The sequence below is a fragment of the Oncorhynchus kisutch genome, linkage group LG15 (genome assembly GCF_002021735.2).
Source record: "Oncorhynchus kisutch isolate 150728-3 linkage group LG15, Okis_V2, whole genome shotgun sequence".
In the NCBI taxonomy this organism is placed as follows: Eukaryota; Metazoa; Chordata; class Actinopteri; order Salmoniformes; family Salmonidae; genus Oncorhynchus; species Oncorhynchus kisutch.
This window is the reverse complement of record NC_034188.2, coordinates 36,759,910-36,776,245: the sequence shown is the minus strand read 5'-3', so window position 1 is coordinate 36,776,245 and position 16,336 is coordinate 36,759,910.

Here is a 16,336-nt window from a genome sequence, read left to right as displayed (position 1 = left end):
GCGAAAAGGTGATCGTATTTTAAATTGTATTTTAATGTTTAAGAACTCTTGTAAGATGAATCAAAATGAGGACGAAAGGGGACAGATTTCCACCTGTCTAATGTCCATTGCTCGTGTTTCTTGGCCCAAGTAATTCTCTTATTATTATTGGTGTCCTTTAGTCGTGTTTTTTTTGCAGCAATTCGACCATGAAGGCCTGATTCACACAGTCTCCTCTGAACAGTTCATGTTGAGATGTGTCTGTTACTTGAACTTTGTGAAGCTTTTATTTGGGCTGCAATTTCTGAGGCTGGTAACTCTAATTAACGTATCCTCTGCAGCAGAGGTAACCTTGGGTCTTCCTTTCCTGTGGCGGTCCTCATGAGAGCCAGTTTCATCATAGCGCTTGATGGTTTTTGCGAATACACGTGAAGAAACTTTCAAAGTTCTTGAAGTGTTCCATATTGACTGACAGTCATGTCTTAAAGTTATTATGGACTGTCCTTTCTCTTTGCTTATTTGAGCTGTTCTTGCCATGATTTGGACTTGGTCTTTTAACAAATAGGGCTATCTTCTGTATACCACCCCTACCTTGTCACAACACAACTGATTGGCTCAAACACATTAAGAAGGAAATAAATTCCACAAATGTACTTTTAAGAAGGTACATGTGTTAATTGAAATGCATTCCAGGTGACTACTTCATGAAGCTGGTTGAGAGAATGCCAAGAGTGTGCAAAGCTGTCATCAAGGCAAAATGTGTTATTTCATAGTTTTGATGTCTTCACTATTATTCCACGATGCAGAAAATAAATAAAGAAGAACCCTTGAATGAGTAGGTGTTCTAAAACGTTTGACCGGTAGTGTATATAACACAGTGTTAAAAACAGACATAATACACTGACATATTGACCAGATAAATACTCTAACAGTCTGAAAGTATAGATTGATTCCTTCATATACCATAGTCCTTGCACAACCTTCCCAAAATATTTTATTTAAAAAGTATTGTTGGAATTTATATACTGAAAGGTTTCTGCTTTGATCATTTAAATTATTCAATTTTTTTACTGCTCTGAATCTACATTTTATTTAGCCTATTTCTCTTTTCCGTCTGCAAATATAGTAGCTTGAGTTTCAGATAAGGCATAAGGAAGGTTGTTGGTATATATTAAGCAAAGAAGTGGCCCAAGGTAGCTGCCCTGTATTCCACAGTTTAGAGCATGAGGGGAAGAAAACGACTCATTGATATAGGTGGACTGTTTCCTGTCAGTTAGATACCCATAATGCAATAATTTTCATGATCATCTAAATCAAATGCTGCACTAAAATCAAAAGAATAGTACACCCACAAACCTGCTACTATCCATAGCATTAAGCCACTGGTCAGTCATGTCAACCAGTGCAGTGGTAGTGGAATGGTTTTCGCGATAAGCATGGTGATTGGCTGTGATCAGATCATTCTTTTCCATATACTCCCATATGTGTCTACTCACAATACCCTCCAATGTCTTACTGAGTGAAGGGAGTAGACAAATTTTTCGACTATTGGCAGGAGTAATGGGTTCATTGCTGTCTTTCGGGATTGGACACAGTTTAGCATGCTTTCATACATTTGGAAATTTCCCCTTTTCCAGTGACCAATTAAATATGTATTTCAGTGGAGCTGCATTCTGGGGAGCAGCATAGCAAAGCAAAAATTATCCATAAGTTCATAATCTGTACATTTACCATTGGGTAATGACTTCAATAGGTTTAACACCTCTCCTGACACCAATTGTAGACTAAAATAGCTGTTTTTTTTGCTCATAATATGATCATCAATCCATTGGACAATAGCTTGTTTGGAAGAATGGGTGTTTACATTATTGCTCAGTAAATTGGTTCTTTGCAAAATGATACACAGTATGGTATTGTTCTACCGTCAACTTCCACACTAGATGGGCATGATGAAATACATGTACCAAGTAAGCCCTTAACTGTATTCCATACCTTTTTAAAAATTATTTTTTACAATCAATAAAAGCATTTTTGTAAAATAGTTATTTATTTTAACTAAATAATTACATAGTGTTCTACAATTATGTTAATTAATTTCTAGTTTATATTTGTCTGCAAAGATTTTTGCCATATTTCTTTGAGAAAATGCCTCACCCAGTTCAATCCATGGAGATTGATGAGTCCCAACTGTAGTCTTTCTTACTGGGGCATGATGGTCCATTACCCAAGTGAGCAAATTAATAATACATTCTGGAGTGTGACTTAAATGATCCTAGATCGATCAGCTCACAGGGTACAGCAGCCAAATCATTTTGATGATTTTTTGTGATTAAATGTTTAAAAATGTATCTTGTCAACTCTTTTGAACCTTAGTGTTCATGGTCATGGTCACAATATTATAGTCTATCACCGACAACGATGAGACAGCCTATAGGTTGGTCAGAGACATGGCAGTGTGGAGCCAGGACAACAAACACTCCCTCAATGTGATAAAAATGAGGAGAGGGAGAAAGAGAGGCCGGAGAGCAGGCTGCCTGCTGAGAAGTCAAACCCCCACTTCCCTCAATTCTGCCATCAAATGTGCAATCTTTGGACAATAAAATCGACGAATTACGCTTAAGATTAAACTACCAAGGGGACATTAAAAACTGTGACATCTTATGCTTCATGGAGTCGTGACTGAACGAGGACAACATCAACATACAGCTGGCTGGTTATACGACGTACCGGCAGGATAGAACAACGGCGTCTGGTAAGACAAGGGCCGGCTGTCTATGTATTTTTGTAAACAACAGCTGGATTTCTCTAGCTATTTCTCGCCTGAGGTAGAGTTTCTCGTGATAAGTTGTAGACCACACTATCTACCGAGAGAGTTTTCATCTGTATTCTTTGAAGCTGTTTAAATACCACCACAGTCAGAGACCGGCACTAAGACAGCATTGAATGAGCTGTATTCCGCCATAAGCAAACAAGAAAACGCTCACCCAGAGGCGGCCTAGTAGCCAGGTACTTTAATGCAGGGAAACTTAAATCAGTTTTGCCAAATTTCTATCAGCATGTCAAATATGCAACCAGAGGGGAAAGAACTCTGGACCACCTATACTCCACACACAGAGACACAGACAAAGTTCTCCCTCGCCCTCTATTTGCAAATCTGACCATAATTCTCTTCTCCTAATTCCTGCTTACAAGCAAAAATTAAAGCAGAAAGCACCAGTGACTAGATCAATAGAAAAGTTGGCAGATGAAGCAGATGCTAAGGTACAGGACTGTTTTGCTAGCACAGACTGGAATATGTTCTGCGATTCCTCCAATGGCATTGAGGAGTACACCACATCTGTCAATGGCTTCATCAATAAGTGCATCGATGATGTCGTCCCCACAGTGACCATACGTACATACCCCAAACAGAAGCCAAGGATTACAGGCAGCATCCACACTGAGCTAAAGGCCAGAGCTACCGCTTTCGAGGAGTGGGACTCTAACCCGGAATCTTATAAGAAATCTCGCTATGCCCTCCGACGAACCTTCAAACAGGCAAAGCGTTGAGGCATACTACACTGGCTCTGACGCTAGTTGGATGTGGCCGGGCTTGCAAACCATTACAGACTACAAAGAGACGCACAGCCAAGAGCTGCCCTGTGACACGAGCCTACCAGATGAGCTAAACTACTTATATGCTTGCTTCAACACAAAAAACACTGAAACATGCATGTGAGCACCAGCTGTACCAGAAGACTGTGTGATCATGCTCTCCGCAGCCGATGTGAGTAAGACCTTTAGACAGGTCAACATTCACAAGGCTGCATGGGCCAGACGGATTACCAGGACGTGCACATGCGTTGACCAGTGTGTCTTCACTGATATTTTCAACCTCTCCCTGTCCGAGTCTGTAATATCAACATGTTTCAAACAGACCACCATAGTGACTGTGCCCAAGAACACTAAGGTAACCTGCCTAAATGACTACAGACCCATAGCACTCATGTCTGTAGCCTTGAATTGCTTTGAAAGGTTGGCTATGGCTCACAGCAACACCATTTTCCCAGAAACCCTAGACCCACTCCAATTTGCATACCGCCCAAACAGATCCACAGTCTCTATTGCACTCCACATTGCCCTTTCCCACCTGGACAAAAGGAACACAGATGTGAGAAAGCTATTCATTGACTACAGCTCAGTGTTCAACACCATAGTGCCCTCAAACCTCATCAATAAGCTAAGGACCCTGCGACTAAACACCTCCCTCTGCAACTGCATCCTGGACTTTCTAACAGGCTGCCCCCAGGTGGTAAGGGTAGGTAAAAACACATCTGCTACGCTGATCCTCAACATAGGGGCCCCTCAGGGGTGCGTGCTCAGTCCCCTCCTGTACTTCATATTCACTCATGACTGCACGGCCAGGCATGACTCCAACACATCATTAAATTTGTCAATGACACAACAGTGGTAGCCCTTATCACCGACAACAACGAGCCTATAGGGAGGAGCAACAGAGACCTGGCCGTGTGGTGCCAGGAAAACAATCTCTCCCTCAACGTGATCAAGACAAAGGAGATGGTTGTGGACTACTCATCAACGGGGCTGCAGTGGAACAGGTCAAGAGCTTCAAGTTCCTTGGTGTCTACATCACCGACAAACTAACATGGTCCATGCACTTCATGACAGTCATGAAGTGGGCACGACAAAACCTAATCCCCCTCAGGACACTGAAAAGATATGGCATGGGTCCTCAGATCCTCAAAAGGTTCTACAGCTTCACCATCAAGAGCATGGTTGCATCACTGCCTGGTATAGCAATTGCTCGGCCTCCGACCGCAAGGCACTACTGAGGGTAGTACGAACGGCCCAGCACATCACTGGGGCCAGGCTTCCTGCCATCCAGGACCTCTATACATACCAGGCGGTGTCAGAGGAAGGCCCTAAACATTGTCAAAGACTCCAGCTACCCTAGTCATAGACTGTTCTCTCTGCTACCACACGACAAGTGGTACTGGAGGACCAAGTCTAGATCCAAGAGGCTTCTAAACAGCTTCTACCCCAAAACCTTAAGACTCCTGAACATCAGACTATTTGCATTGCCCCCCCCCCCCTCCCCATACCACTGCCACTCTATGTATAGTCACGTTAATTAACTCTACCTCCATTTGCATACTTCCTCAACTAACGGGTGCCCCCGGAAATTGACTCTGTATCGGCACCCCCCATAGATATTGTTATTTTTTACTGCTGCTTTAATTAATTGTTACTTTTATCTCTTATTCGTATCCGTATTTTTTTAAACTGCACTGTTGGTTAGGGGCTCTTAAGGAAGCATTTCACTGCATTGACACCCCCCTTTTTTTAGGAAGCTGCTACTCACTATTTATTGTCTATGCATAGTCACTTTACCCCTACCTACATGTACATGTTACCTCAATTACCTTGACTAACCTGTACCCTAGCACATTTACTCGGTACCGGTAACCCCTGTATATACAGTTGAAGTCGGAAGTTTACATACACTTACAGTGGGGAGAACAAGTATTAGATACACTGCCGATTTTGCAGGTTTTCCTATTTACAAAGCATGTAGAGGTCTGTATTGTTATCATAGGTACACTTCAACTGTGAGAGAGGGAATCTAAAACAAAATCACTTTGTATGATTTTTAAGTAATTAATTTGCATTTTATTGCATGACATAAGTATTTGATACATCAAAAAAGCAGAACTTAATATTTGGTACAGAAACCTTTGAGTGCAATTACAGAGATCATACGTTTCCTGTAGTTCTTGACAAGGTTTGCACACACTGCAGCAGGGATTTTGGCCCACTCCTCCATACAGACCTTCTCCAGATCCTTCAGGTTTCGGGGCTGTCTTGGGGTTGTACTCATTCTTTTTCTTCCTCCAAACACGGCGAGTGGAGTTTAGGCCAAAAAGCTATATTTTTGTCTCATTAGACCACATGACCTTCTCCCATTCCTCCTCTGAATCATCCAGATGGTCATTGGCAAACTTCAGACGTGCCTGGACATGCGCTGGCTTGATCAGGGGGACCTTGCGTGCGCTGCAGGATTTTAATCCATGACGGCGTAGTGTGTTACTAATGGTTTTCTTTGAGACTGTGGTCCCAGCTCTCTTCAGCTCATTGACCAGGTCCTGTCGTGTAGTTCTGGGCTGATCCCTCACCTTCCTCGTGATCATTGATGCCCCACGAGGTGAGATCTTGCATGGAGCCCCAGACCGAGGGTGATTGACCGTCATCTTGAACTTCTTCCATTTTCTAATAATTGCACCAACTGTTGTTGCCTTCTCACCAAGCTGCTTGCCTATTGTCCTGTAGCCCATCCCAGCCTTGTGCAGGTCTACAATTTTATCCCTGATGTCCTTACACAGCTCTCTCATCTTGGCCATTGTGGAGAGGTTGGAGTCTGTTTGATTGAGTGTGTGGACAGGTGTCTTTTATACAGGTAACGGGTTCAAACAGGTGCAGTTAATACAGGTAATGAGTGGAGAACAGGAGCGCTTCTTAAAGAAAAACTAACAGGTCTGTGAGAGCCGGAATTCTTACTGGTTGGTAGGTGATCAAATACTTATGTCATGCAATAAAATGCAAATTGATTACTTAAAAATCATACAATGTGATTTTCTGGATTTTTGTTTTAGATTCCGTCTCACACAGTTGAAGAGTACCTATGATAAAAAATTACAGACCTCTACATGCTTTGAAAGTGGGAAAACCTGCAAAATCGGCAGTGTATCAAATACTTGTTCTCCCCACTGGTGGAGTGGTTGAAAAACGTTTTTTTGTTGTTTTGTTTTTGTTAACAAACTATAGTTTTGGCAAACCGGTTAGGACATCTGCTTTGTTCATGACACAAGTAATTTTTCCAACAATAGTTTACAGACAGATTATTTCACTTATAGTTCACTGTATCACAATTGCAGTGGGTCAGAAGTTTACATACACTAAGTTGACTGTGTCTTTAAACATCTTGGAAAATTCCAGAAAATGATGTTGTGGCTTTAGAAGCTTCTGATAGGCTAATTGACCTAATTTGAGTCAATTGGAGGTGTACCTGTGGATGTATTTCAAGGCCTACCTTCCAACTCAGTGCCTCTTTGGTTGAAATCATGGGAAAATCTAAAATCAAAAAGTCTGGTTCATCCTTGGGAGCAATTTCCAAATGTCTGTAGGTACCACATTCAACTGTACAAATAATAGTGCGCAAGTATAAACACCGTGGGACCATGCAACTGTCAAATCGCTCAGGAAGGAGATGAACGTGCTTTGGTACGAAAATTGCATAACAATCCCAGAAAAACAGCAAAGGACCTTGTGAAGATGCTGGAGGAAACAGGTACAAAAGTATCAATATCCACAGTAAAGCGAGTCCTATATCGACAGAACCTGAAAGGCCACTAAGCAAGGTTGAAGCCACTGCTCCAGAACCGCCATAAAAAGCCAGACTATGGTTTGCAACTGCACATGGGGACAAAGATTGTACTTTTTGGAGCAATGTCCTCTGGTCTGATGAAACAATAATAGAACTGTTTGGCCATGATGACCATCGTTATGTTTAGAGGAAAAAGGGGGAGGCTTGCAAGCCGAAGAACGCCATCCCAACCATGAAGCACGAGGGTGGCAGCATCATGTTTAAACTTCTTTTTTGGGGGGGTGATTCGAGACTTCATTCAGACAGTAATGAATAGATAGGGAGATGGGCAAATGCTAGAAACAGTGGGAAAGTTGGAAGCAGGGATTGATCCCTGTTCTCAGGTGGAAAGTTGTATGCGAGGCTCGGCACAGGATCATAGATTGTAGACTCGATATCAATATTCAGGTAGTTTATGCCTACTAGTTAAAGATCCTTGCCATCATCTTACTCTACATAGATAAAATATGATGCCTTTATGAGTTGTGAGTCCCTCTACCATCTCTGCCTAGCGTGTGCACAATACTAAAATGTCTTTAATTATATTTGATTCCAGGAGCATTTCCTATCCATTGCTTATTTGTAGGACTTATTCACGGTGGTGTAAAGTACTTTAGTAAAAATACTCTAAAGTACTACATAAGTAGATTTGTTTGGGTATCTGTACTTTACTCTTTATATTTTTTACTACTTTTACTTCACGACATTCCTAACGAAAATAATGTACTTTTTACCCGTACATTTTCCCTGGCAGACAAAATTACTCAGGACAGGAAAATGGTCCAATTCATGCACTTATCCCTGATCATCCTGACTACCTTTATAAACATTCTTCATTTATAAATTATGTCTGAGTGTTGGAGTTTGCCCCTGGCAATCCGTAAATGAGGAAAACCAGAAAATGGTGCCGTCTGGTTTGCTTAATATAAGGAATTTGAAATTATTTACATTTTTACTTTTACTTTTGATACTTAAGTATATTTAAAACCAAAGACTTGTACTTAAGTAGTATTTTACTCTGACTTTCACTTTTACTTGAGTCATTTTCTGTTAAGGTATCTTTAATTTTACCCAAGTATTACATGTGGGTACTTTTTCCACCAATGCGTATACAAAATTGTCCATGAATGGCTACAAAGACACAAGCAGGAATATCAGATTTCAAATATGTTATTACACTGGCAACATTGGGAAGTGGAATAATAAAATAAGTTAATAACAGTAGTGTTCTTGCTGACAAACACAGTAATTGCCCATTTATTTTAGCCCATTGTCAAGAATGAGAATTGTTCCATTAATCAGACAAAATAAATAGATAATAAAATCTCCTGAAGAGAACATTCCTAATTCATCCTAATTCATCTGCTCTTACACCCTAAACAAATGATTTGGCTATTTATTTCCCCACTCTAGAATCAAACATACACTTTAGGGTTCACAATCTGTTGTAAAAAATATATATTTTCATAGTTACAAACAGATCACCCGACCAAACTTCCCTGCTAAAACAAATGCCAATCACCAAAACAAGGGGACTAATGCAAGTGTGGATTAAATAGAATTCAATACAAAAGGCTGCATTGTACAATATATTAATGGACAGGAGTAACACCAGCCTAATTTTGTTGACCACATTTGACATAAAACAGCGTTACGGTCCTGCTCTATTTACAGTTTTATAAACTCAGTGGAGAACGTTCTCTCTCTCTCTCTCCATTCAGCTCCGCTCTAATCTTGGGCGTTTCTTTAAAACATGCCTCCAATCCCCTTGATCCTTCAATAACTAGACCAATCATATGCTTCAAAGTGACGTAACAAGACAGGACATAGAGGTTCTGCTCCTGATCTTCAGTTGCAGGCGCAGATTTCAAAAAGATTTGGGACACAGTTGAAAAGTAAACGAGCTGACTATACAATAGACAAAGTCAAATAATAAAAGCAGTAGTTTTCATTGCGTGAGATATAAGAGGTGTGCCATAAGAGCGCGAGAAGAGGGTCAAATGCATGTGTTTCTTTTTTGCAAAGCAGAGAAGCACGGCCTTCATCTGTGACTCCACAGAATGACAGCTTGCAGAGGTCATCATGATTTTATAACAGGACATCTGCCATCTGGTGGTCAACTGAGTTTGAACAAATGTTTCTTATTCAAAGACCCTGTATTGCAGTGCAGTCATCACTACAATGTTCCCCTGCTGTACTAATGTAAGAAACATATATCAATTAAGGATTTATTTAATCAAATCAGGTGTTCAGGTTAAGACAAGACAGATACAATTTGCACGGTCATTTAGCATTAATTGGATAACTGTATTAGTCACTTTAACAACTGAATTAGTTCATAAACATTGTTAATCATCTCAAATGTACAGTCGAATTGCAGCACTAATATCCTGCAGTTATCTCACAAGGGTTAAACGTCACAGCAATGTGAGACTGAAATGTAATGACATGTATAACAGTATTTACACAGTGTGTACCTTTATATGTGTATATTGAGCCAACTTACCGGCTACTGTAATGACGATGTGCTTTGACACAAAAGTATTAACCTCAGTTTTCCTAGTTCATAGTTTTTATCCCAGGCCAGCAGAGAGGAACTTACTCCTGAATCCTGCAGTTCCGGCTCTCTCAGGTGAGGAGGGATTAAGAGCTGAGGCTAACACTTCACAACATCTCTCTGTCAGATAACGTTTGTTCAGCCTAAACGGGGTGATATATTGTAACATGATGAGTAACAAGTTGTAAAAAAATTTGGTAAATCGACTTTTTTAAGTCGACAAAGTCAAATACACAATTACATTAAACCAGGTTCATCTATTTGGTTCATTTCACGTTATCGACCAAGAACGTCTACATGTCGAGGAACATAAAGCACATGATTCACTACATCAATGTTCTTGGTCTGCTAGTATTAATATCCAGTTATACCTACCTGTAGGTATGCATCTTTGTACCTAACTTCCAAGTAAAAACAATAATTTAGGAAAAATGCATCCAAACATGCTCTACGGGTGACAAGTTGACCCTAACAAACTGTCCAACAACCAGCCATGTGAAGAACCCCTCAAAAGTACCATCCTCCATGTCTCCAGTTTAGTGTGGATGTTTAGTTAGATCACTTAGCATCAGGTTCGGACTGAAATCGAACTGAAGTCTGCTTTCATCCAGACCATCGAAGATGAGCATGACATTACAGTCGGCATATTTATGTGTGTCGTTTTTTTGTTGTTGTTCAGGGTGGAAATAATTTATAAGCCCATGAAGACTGTACTGCCTTTATTTAATCTATTTCATATTTTCGGGAAAGATGAAATCCACATCCTGATTGGCTTTTCCTTCTGCCCAGTCATGGATAAACTTCTGCACAGAGACTGTTTTTTACGATGCCAGTGATTGCCCTTCATCATTACGGTTCTGATTGGTCTCTCCATTTCTTTCTTCTGTCCAGGTAAGGGTTTGAAGATGTCATGGCAGCATCTGAGGATGTTTTTCTCCTGGAAATCTCCTCAATGAATTCAATCTGCCAAACCTCATGTCCGTTATTAACCCCTTTACTCTCTCCCTGTGTGATGTAGAGCTGTATGTAGCGGCTTTTCACTCAGAAATCCAAACGTCCTCAGACTGGCTTTATGTTCCTCTTTAACTCTCTGTGTGATGTCATCCACTGGAAAGAGTGACTCATTTTAAAACTTGAAAAAGTAAAGCTACAAGAGAACTTTGTGTGTGTGTGTGTGTGTGTGTGTGTGTGTGTGTGTGTGTGTGTGTGTGTGTGTGTGTGTGTGTGTGTGTGTGTGTGTGTGTGTGTGTGTATGTGCCTTTGTATAGTGGAGCTTTTGATCACTGGGGAAATTACAGGGCTTTTATCCTAGTTTTACTTTGTAGTCAAAGGAATCTACTTTGAAACGAAGTATACACCTCACACACATGGTTGTGGCCTTTAAAAAGAAGACACCTATACCATGTCAGACATAGAGTTGAAATGTATTACATTTTGAGTTTGCATCCCAATAAATCACTTTATATAAATCACAGAAGACTGAAATATAACAAAACGTTTGACACCCGATTTCTGATGGGTACCTGAGAGAGACAGAGAGAGAGACAGAGGAAACACTGGTAACACTGTCTGTGCCTGTGTCCTCGCCCTGGTGCTACAACATGGAGATACAACTTTTGACATGAAGCATTTCAGGGCACTCAGTCTCATCTTTGGTCCTGGTACATCACAACACTGTTTAGATTGCTACGCTCTTCTCTCTTCCCTTCAGTGTCCCCCTATTTTATCATCTCTTCATTGTACCCCTATTTTATCCTCTCTTCAGTGTAACCCTATTTTATCCCCTCTTCAGTGTCCCCCTATTTTATCCCCTCTTCAGTGTCCCCCTATTTTATCCTCTCTTCAGTGTCCCCCTATTTTATCCCCTCTTCTGTGGCCCCCTATTTTATCCTCTCTTCAGTGTCCCCCTATTTTATCCTCCCTTCAGTGTCCCCCTATTTTATCCCCTCTTCAGTGTCCCCCTATTTTATGTCCTCTTCAGTGTCCCCCTATTTTATGTCCTCTTCAGTGTCCCCCTATTTCATCCTCTCTTCAGTGTCCCCCTATTTTATCCTTTCTTCAGTGCCCCCCTATTTTATCCCCTCTTCAGTGTCCCCCTATTTTATCCCCTCTTCAGTGCCCCCCTATTTTATCCTCTCTTCAGTGTCCCCTCTTTTCTTCTCCCTCTACTGTCCCCATCTTTTGTTACACAGGCAGGTGTTGAAAAGCAACAGCCATATTCAGCTTTCTATCTTGCTTTTCAACTCATTCTAAAATTCTCTTGGTTTCTTGTGTCATCAAAATTCAACTACTTTTTATTTTTTATTTCACCTTTTAATAACCAGGTAGGCTAGTTGAGAACAAGTTCTCATTTGCAACTGCGACCTGGCCAAGATAAAGCATAGCAGTGTGAACAGACAACAACACAGAGTTACATATGGAGTAAACAATAAACAATAAACAATTCAATAACATAGTAGAAAGAAAAGAAATCTATATACATTGTGTGCAAAAGGCATGAGGAGGTAGGCAATAAATAGGCCATAGGAGCGAATAATTACAATTTAGCAGATAAACACTGGAGCATGTGCTGGAGCACTGGAGCATGAACATGTGCTGGTAGAGATACTGGTGTGCAAAAGAGCAGAAAAGTAAATAAATAAAAACGTGAGTGAAGGAGGCTTTGTTGCGAAATAGAAAGCCAACTCTAGATTTGATTTTGGATTGGAAATGTTTGATATGAGTCTGGAAGGAGAGTTTGCCGTCTAGCCAGACACCTAGGTACTTATAGATGTCCACATATTCTAGGTCGGAACCATCCAGGGTGGTGATGCTAGTCGGGCGTGCAGGTGCAGGCAGCGAACGGTTGAAAAGCATGCATTTGGTTTTATTAGTGTTTAAGAGCAGTTGGAGGCCACGGAAGGAGTGTTGTATGGCATTGAAGCTCATTTGGAGGTTAGATAGCACAGTGTCCAAGGAAGGGCCAGAAGTATACAGAATGGTGTCGTCTGCGTAGAGGTGGATCAGGGAATCGCCCGCAGCAAGAGCAACATTATTGATATATACAGAGAAAAGAGTCGGCCCGAGAATTGAACCCTGTGGTACCACCATAGAGACTGCCAGAGGACCGGCCAACATGATTGGCACCCCGGAGCTAGTACATGTTTGCACAGCCTTTGGCCTAGATAACTGCTGAAAAAAAGCTTTTTGTAGCCATCATTGAGCTTGCTGCATTCTTCTAATGGCAATTTAACCCACTCTTCAGCAGCAACCTAGCAAACATGCCCACATTGGCATGATGTGGGCCCAATAATAATTTATGTATTTTATGTAGCACTTTTCATTACAAAGAGAATCTCAAATACGCTTTAAAAACTAAACAAAACAAATGTAGGATACTGGCAGTGGCAGGTCTTGACGATGGTCTTCCACAGCTGACAGGGTGCTGAGGCTGTTCAGAAAAGCAATAGTAATGCAGGGCGTGTCGATGATACAGGGAGGGAGAAGTGTCAGTCCTCCTCCTACTCCTCCTCCTCCTCCTCCGTAGGTTGGCTGGATCATCAACCACTGAAAGTGTAGCCTGAAGTTATCTTACAAACTAATGTAAAAATAACCTTCAAATAAGTACCACATCCATGGCTACATTTTGAGGTTACTTTAACTATAAATGTCTTATGTAATCATATAAAGTGTGCATGTTCAAGAGTGCATGCATAGGTCGCCGTAGGTCTGTGGAGATCTTCACAATTGCTGTAATAATCTGTGCAGAATCTTGAACGGCATTGGTCACTTGCACCATGTGCTTTAATGTAATCTCAACTGCAATCCAGGTCGTTTGGTTCTGCTTGCATAGTGATTTAATATTAAACCTTTGTGTAAATAAACAAAATAGCTGACACTGTAATTCCCATTTAAACTTTGATGTGTTTTTATATGGTTGAAAGCGCAGTGAGACATTTGGGTGACAGCTAAACCAAAAATCAGACATTGTTTATCGATAGGAATTTGGTTGTGCTTTTAGATAGTTGAAAGCATAGTGATAATACATTGGAAATTCAACTCACTTTTGGCTGTCTTTTTGAGTGGATTAATATAGGATGTAATCTCATTGATCAACGTCACAACCAAATATTACCCAATTATCCCATGTTGAAATGACGTGCTGTGCCCAATGGGTTGTGACAGAAGTGAGCTTTTCTCTGAGTTGTGGCTTCAGTCAAACTTTGACTCTCTGCCTAACTGTCACTGAGAGGAACAGGAAGTCGGTCAGTGATTGTTTCAGCAACACATTTGAAGAAGCAGAGAGAGAGAGTAATAATAATATTCTGAAAAACGTTTTCATCAAAAATCTAAAAGAGTTATAGGGTTGGGGTTCATTTAAATGTCAGTTTACTCCTATTCTTTCCAGGTTAATTTAAATGTTAGTTTACTCCTCTTCTTTCCATACCATTTTACCTCCTGTCCAAGTGCTGAATTTAACCTGAAAATATTGGTGGGGCAAAGTCAATCAACAAAGCTCATTTGCATTAAAACCAGTACACTGCACTGGCTACACATTGAATGCACTAATAATTCATCAAAAAAAAATGTGAAGCCACACACACAAATGTTATAACATTTGGGTTATGATCAGTTTATGGCTACGTCCCATATCTTTAGCTCTTATTGCACGAAAGACCACAGTAGTCGAGCATACTTTTATAGAGTTAACTAACTATTAATCGGTCTGTAATATTGTGACACAAAGGGGCCTGGTTACTTAACAATATGCAATGTCTGTAACACTATTCCCTCGCTTCATATATTGCACAGTTCCAGTTCCATCAAAGACATTTATAACTAATCCTTCTTCTACATATGGTTCCATCGGTATTACAGTCTGCCATCAAACATCAACAATAGCCATTGCTCTATGATCCAGCTTGCTTTATTTTTGAATGGATAACCATATTTAAAAGTTTAGGTGGCTAATTAGCACCAATACATTTTTATCTCTACATTTCCTTCATAACACTATGTTTGAAAATCATTTGCTCTGAATTAGCTAAGCTAGTAGACATGTTTCAACTAGCTAAGATACCTAGCTTCAAGACGTGGTAACAGTGTGTGGTAAACAACTAGCTAGCTATGAAGTTGACAAAGTTACCGGGCATTAGATGTTGATTTATCTGTGGCCAATGACAATGGGCCTTCTTGGGCTTGCACTTTGTTAAGGGAATTTTTATCAATGGTGACTAATTATGTATACATTACAATCAGGACTGACTAATCAGAATACTAATATGATACTGTATATGTACTAATCCGAATACTATTATGTTACTGTATATGTACTAATCAGAATACTATTATGTTGCTGTAAATGTATGAGTATTCTTTCTTGATCCCAGTATTGAATATAATGTGTGTGAATGTGGTCAAGAGTTAGAACAATGACTGTCTGTTCCTTGGTACAAATGAATCAGACTGGCTAGAATGCTTATCTACATGAGAAAACCTTGACTCGTAAATTATATTAAATTGGTAGGGAGACGGATGTGGGAAGGCTTGAGATACAGCCTTTGTACTGGAACGGAGATGGCACGGGTTGGTGCTGGAACTAACAACGTCATTTTCAGTTTATAACCTGTGGTAACCTGTATCGTGTTCAGTACTCTCGTGAATAAACTCTGCTGTTTGACTCTGAGACTGGGCTCTGTCTATTATTATAGAATAAGGGTCTTACAAGTCCTTATGAATGGACAGAGTGTTTGATTTTAATTGGATATTAAAATATAGAGTAATTTAATTCCTTGAACACACTTCTACTGTAAATCAATGGAGCACCGAAGAGGGGCTTTTGCTAGCTAGCTCTCCCAGCAGGTGCAGTGGTGACGTAGTGTCCCCGTGAATGACAGCACCCTGAGCAAATCACACAATCAGAGAAGATTAAAGACGCCTACGCTCTGTACTTTCTCTGTCCGCCCCTCCAACACATAAAGCACTGAGCGAGGTTGAAACAGCTGCATTTTGGAGCTGCCTTACTCAACAAAAATTGACCAAAACAACCACCACATATGCTTTATTAGGTCAATCATTTTTTTGTAGAAAATGTCATTGTTTTCTAACCCTAAGTTTGTTATTCCTCTGTACTTGGAATAGATGCCTGCCCTAAGTGCCTCTGCTTCACTGCTCCTGCCATCTCTGCACCACTAGTTTCCATATCAGTCCCTCAGCCGCCTTGTTCATTGGCACCTCCACTTCCTCTCTTCGACGGGACTGTTTAGGTAGCACATCTACTTCCTCGTTCCCTTCCACCTCCACTTGGGCTCGACATTGCCTTACTGGCTGCGCTAAATTTGTTTGGTTTTAGTTGTGTAAAGTAACACATGCTCGTTGTTTTTATTGAGACAAAAATGGAG